The sequence below is a fragment of the Lactuca serriola genome, chromosome 2 (genome assembly GCF_051521515.1).
Source record: "Lactuca serriola cultivar US96UC23 chromosome 2, Lser_US96UC23_V15, whole genome shotgun sequence".
Taxonomy (NCBI): Eukaryota; Viridiplantae; Streptophyta; class Magnoliopsida; order Asterales; family Asteraceae; genus Lactuca; species Lactuca serriola.
Genome location: NC_136409.1, coordinates 169,242,303 through 169,248,293, shown reverse-complemented (window position 1 = coordinate 169,248,293; position 5,991 = coordinate 169,242,303). Strand labels below are relative to the sequence as shown.

Genomic DNA, 5,991 nt, shown 5'->3' with positions numbered 1-5,991 from the left:
GTCGTGAGTCCTGGCTGGGCTTAATGTTGGGCCATGCATTCCTTATCAATAATGGATTAGTCTTGGGCCAATTAGTTTAATAGAAAATGGGCTGAAATGCATCATTTTTATATTATCCGGCTTATTCAGAATTCACGTCGTGAATTCGTAACTGTTCACGTCGTGAATCCTACACGAATTTTTTTTATTATTAAGTCAAGTTTGTCTATTAACTAAATTCTTAATTATCAACACTTCATTTTTAGGGACACCACACTCAGTGTTTAATTATGAATAAAGCAAGTTGGATGATATGAGTTACGTTTCTAAGACTAAAATGCAAAAACTAAAAAGAAAAGAAAAATTGCAAACCAAACTCGGGTTGCCTCCCGAGAAGCGATTCTTTTTCTTGGAGTCATGAGCTGGACTCCGTGCCTCCTACGTTGAGTCCTCTGAAGAATCCACCACTAGGATCTTTTGTTCCTTGAAACGCCTCTTGTAAGCTTGAAGTCGTCTTTTGTACGCCTTTTCGAATTCTCCTTTTTAGCCTTTACCCCGTCTTCATCAAGCTTGCATTTGGTCCCTTTAGTCTCTTCCTTGCACTCCATAACATTCTTCTCTTCTTTCACCACTGGATTTGTTACTTTTGAAGTAACCTCCTCTTCATCACTTGTCATCTCATCATCTTCCTTGCTCACCCAAGAAATTGGACTTGTGTAGGCAATGACTTCAACTAAATATGGAACAGATGCTCTTGGTTTTGTTCTTTTGACTTGATGAATTGTCTTGATCTCTTCTTCTATGAGCTTCTCTAATTCTTCAAGTTCATTGTCTTCATCAATGTTGAACACCTCTTCTTGAGCATGATTCCCTTGAAAGCCATCTTCCATTCCAAAAATTTCTTTTTCATTACCAACCGTCAAGGTGAGCTTAGACTCTCGAATATCAACAAGAGCTCCAGCAGTGTTTAGCAGCGGGCGACCAAGAATAATTGGTACATTGGGATCTTCATTCATGTCTAATACCACAAAGTCTATTGGAAAAACGAATTCCCTAATTTTTACTAAAATATCTTCCACAATGCCCCTAGGTTGTGTCACTGAACGGTTCACCATGTGAATAGTCATTCTTGTAGCCTTCAACTTCTGAAAATCCAACTTCTGATAAAATGAATAAGGCATCAAATTTATGCTAGCCCCAGGATCAGCTAAAGCATAAACCTTCATGTTGTTCCCAAACTCACATGGAAGAGTGAGTCGTCCAGGATCTCCCATCTTCTTAGGTATGTCTCCCAATACAGCCCTTGAACTTTGCTCACTTAGAATAACTTTGGAATTCTTCTTTAGTTGCTAACGAGTGTCTATCAAGTCTTGTAAAAAATTTTCATATTCGGGAATTTTTTATAACGACTCGACAAAGGGAGTATTAATCGGGATACCCTCCAAGTGCTTAATAAACTCTATATGCTCTCTTTCCAGTGGACTAAGGGCAGCTCGGGAAGGAAATGACAAAGGTGGCTGATATGCTGGAACAAAGAAGAAATTTTTCTGTTCAGACAAAGCCCACGACGTGAGCATAGCGGGCTCACGTCGTGAATTGGGTGTTCTAGCAGCTTCTTTATTTTCGAGCTTTGGCTTCTTTGGCTTTTGATCGGGCTGTGGTGGCTCCTCTTCTAATGCTTCTAGGAACTTAGAGATGACCTTTTCTTCTGTATCTATGGCCATTACGTGAGATTGAGTCTTCTTTTCAGGATTTTTCGGGGAAAGCTTCTCATGAACCAAAGTGGTTAGTTGACCAAGTTGCACTTCAAGATTATTGATGGAGGCTTGTTGATTTTTTATTAGAGCCTGCTGTTCTACCATCATTGCATGATGATTCTTTATCAAAGTTCTTTTTTCACCAATAGCAGAATCAGTAGCCTCGTGTCTCCTTTCTGAAGCCTCCATAAGCTTAACTAACATGGTCTCTAGAACGGGTTTTTTCTTAGCTGGTGGCTGCTCCTTTTGGTAGAAGCCTCGGCTTGTTTGCCTATACTTCTCTTCCTTTTGCTTCTTATATTCTTCATATGGCAGCCACTCTTTCTTCGGTTTCCTCCAGTCTTCATTGTACTTGTCCCCACTCGAGTAGCATACTTGAGCCTTTTTAGTCCCAAACTCATCCAAATTACAGTCCTTGGTCAAGTGTGGACCATTACACCGCTCACAACCAACTCTTATAGCATGAATTGACCGGTCCATTTGTGTTAACCTCCGGTCCATATTATTTAGCATAGCCATCATAGCTATTATTTCTTCGGTTTGTGCCCCTCCACTGCCTTTGATTCCATCTTGCCTAGGGTTGTGGTACTCACGAGAGTGCTTTGCGAATTCTTCAATCAACTCCTTGACCTCCCTTGGATTTTTCTTTGTCAAAGGTCCTTGAGAATCAAGAAGTTGTCTCGCCATAACATTGACCCCATCTTAGAAGATTGACATCTCTTGTTGGAAATTAAGATCATGTTGAGGGCAATTTATGAGAAAGCCTTTGTAACGCTCCCATGCTTCGTATAATGACTCCCCCGGCTATTGTTCAAAGTTGGGTATTGCCTTCTTGAGTTTAGCTATCTTGGATGGTGGGCAAAATTAGTCAAGAAACTGCTCACGCATTTGAGCCCAAGTGGTGATCGTACTCGGTGGAAGTGATTTTAACCACTCTTTAGTAACTCCCTTAAAAGTAATGGGAAGCATCCTAAGCAAGATGGTGTTTCTATTGACATTTGGGACATTGAAATAATCCGCAATGTCATTGACTTCATCGAGATACTTAAAAGCATCCTCATGATCCTTCCATAAAATGGGATATCCTTCAGTGAAGTCAAGATGTGCCCCTTCAGCTCGAATGTGGCAATGGGAGGTATTGCGGGTTGGACTAAACCGGGACCCACATCCTCTCGGATCCGCTTCTTGTAAGCTCCCATAAACATCTCCTCAATGTTTGCCATTTTGTCCTCTTGCTTGTCTTCGGGGTCACTCGCAAATATTTCAAATTCCGGGTCTAACTCGTATTCTGATTCGTGTGGGTTAGAAACTGGACCAAATTCTTCAACTTTGCTTTTATCCTTTGAGGTTGAACTTGACTCTCTTATCTTCTTCCCCGACTTCCTTGAAAAGGCTAATTTTAGTTCTTGCAATGGCGTCTTCTTTGGCGTGTGATCTTCCTTTGCGTTCTTATTCTTGTTTTTGTGAAGGGCTGACTTCGGATCTTCAAGTGGTGGTACCAAAGGTGTGTTTGAGCCTCTGGTCATGAACTCCTACAGACTAAACAAAATAACAACGTAAAAATGAACTAAAATAAACTAAAAACTAAAGAAAGCTAAAAATTACAGTTCTCACGTCGTGAGTTCTGTAATCTGAAAAAAAAAATCAAACCTTCCAATAAACTAAAAACAAAATTAATAAAAATATCTACTGAATGAATAAAAACTGATAACTACTAAATTCACGTCGTGAGAAGTGCCCTCACGTCGTGAAAACTGAACAAACAGAAAAATAAAAACTTTGCTGGAAAATTAACTTTTTGCAGGTTTTTTATCCCACAAAAAAGATCGATTAATTTATAGCAAATAAATAAATAATAAACTAAGCCGTTCACCGGCAACTGCGCCAAAAGCTTGATGTGCACGATAGTACCCACTAATTTTATAATTTATAACCTAACTAACTAACTAACCAAAACGCACCTAGGCAGTGTACCTAGTCGAATTATAGAATAGTTTGGTAAGTTGGGTGTCAATTACAGGGAACGGTGTTATTAATTAATCTATTTACTACTAAATTAATCTAACTATTAATAAACTAAAAAGGGGGTTTTATCTAATTTTCCAAGTTTAGATGAACTTAATCCTTTAACAGAAACTCAATCAATAAACAAAACACTTCTGTTAGTTCGAATCCGCTTTCACTCAATCGTTATACATTAGCTATGACTATTACTGTTGGTGACCAATTAAGGAAGTATTAGCAATTTAGTTCTAAATCTACTAATTATTAATCAATTCATGTAAATCTATTTATGGTCATACAATAGTTAACACATAATCAATAAGATTGGAGCCATGAAAGATTGATTAATCAAAACACAATTACAGTCATAATATGAGGTCTCTAACATAGCTTGATTTAATGATTCAATTACTAATCTAAGATTAGTTTGATCTTAGCTCCAATAAACTAGTGTTCACTATATTATTAGGTATTCAAGTTCATGCAGATTTGTGTTCACTAAATACACAGAACAAGAATTCAAAGCAATCAAATAACTAATTCAAGCATGCTAGGTAAAATCAATCAACACAAGCATATCACCAACAAGTAAAGTTAAGTCTAATGCATTAAAACCATGAGTTCCAGCTTCATCTAGCTAAGCAGCCAGATTTAGTTGGACATATTAACAGCTAAACAAACAAATACTATAATCAAAAACATGTTTAAATGTACCAATCTATAAAGACAAATTATGAACTCTTCCTTCCTTGGTGTTAAAACCAACTTCCAGAGCTTCTTTTCCTCTGAATTTCGTCTCCAGGAATCCTCCTAATCCAGCAAAAGTTATCCCCAATCGTAATGGAGAAGGATATATATATTTTCTCGAAAATCACCATTCACGTCGTGAGAATTTAAAACTCACGTCGTGAACTCGAGGTAATCGTGATCGTCAAGGATTCCTTCACCCGGATGCTTATCTTCTAATTCTTTCCACTCACGTCGTGAACCATCAACTGTTCACGTAGTGAGTACGTCTTTTTTGGGTGTTTTTCTTGTCTTTCAAGCCTTTAACCTCCAAATTTCCATCCTTTAACGCTTTTAGTCCCTTTCTTTAAAATGTCTTCTTTTTGGCTGCAAAATATAATTTAACCTTATAAGTATCATTATTCTATGAAAATGACCAATATATATATATATATATATATATATATATATATATATATATATATATATATGTACTTAAATATTGCCTAAAAATATGTATAAATATGGCAATATCAATCATAGCGCGGACTGCGCTCAACCTCTTATCAAGAGTCTCTAAAATGCCCTCCTTGACCGCACCGAAGATCACAAGAGTTTGGTAAATGATACTATACGTAATCTCAGTTGAAATGAACTCCCTCATCTGATCATCGAGCTGCCCGGCTCCAGAGTCCAAGCCTGATCCCTCGCCGGCACAAAAACTACCATCTGGTCTACCACGTAGTGTCACCATACTCGGAAATATACCATAACAATCATCAGAATACTCATCATGACTCGAGGGATCACATACAAGTGTCCTGGGTTCATCTCGGCCTTCCTTGACTCGAGTACGATGTTGGATTATGAGCATTCTAACACTTCTAAGTGTACATGCAACCCTAAATACCTTAGATCTATGTTTTCTCTATTACACATGCAAATATGAATATTCCAAGGTATTACACTAACTAGCATACAATCATTGATACTTAGGTAAAAAAATAGATAGAATACATACCTTGTTGATGTAGCTTGACTCCATGAAGCTCGAGAGCCTAGTGCCCCAAGTGTGACACCTCAAATGGTTCGCACAACATCATCAACATTTGGAGTAACCATGAGAAGAAGACACTCATGCTCAAATCGGCTAGTCCTCATATATGTATCACCAGTGTCAATTTTTTGAGCTAAAGGGGTCCTTATATAGTGTGCGCATTATGGTTACACCATGTAACTCAAGACTTTACCCATTCCTTATGCTCCATGGGTTTTAACCTCCATGGAGTATCCATGGGTCACCACATGGGTTAAACCCAACATAAGGAATCATGGATCATAAGCCCACATATGTAAGAATGAATGATTTACACAATCAATCCCCATATATTTAATTAGTCTCTTTTGATCACTAAATTAAGTCCAAATTAATTCTTGATCAATACTAATTAAACAACATGATTTCATATTAATATATTAGAGCTTATAATATATTAATATGTCACAAATGTCCCCTTCTTACAAA

The 5,991-nt window shown here is 37.6% G+C and overlaps 1 non-coding gene across 1 annotated transcript; it reads left to right on the top strand.

The window, feature by feature from the left end:
• The first annotated feature begins 2,469 nt into the window (after positions 1 to 2,469).
• LOC145091081 (small nucleolar RNA R71) lies at positions 2,470 to 2,576 on the top strand. The gene has a single exon (XR_013701969.1). It is a non-coding gene; the product is annotated as a small nucleolar RNA R71 (small nucleolar RNA).
• The last annotated feature ends 3,415 nt before the right edge of the window (positions 2,577 to 5,991 follow it).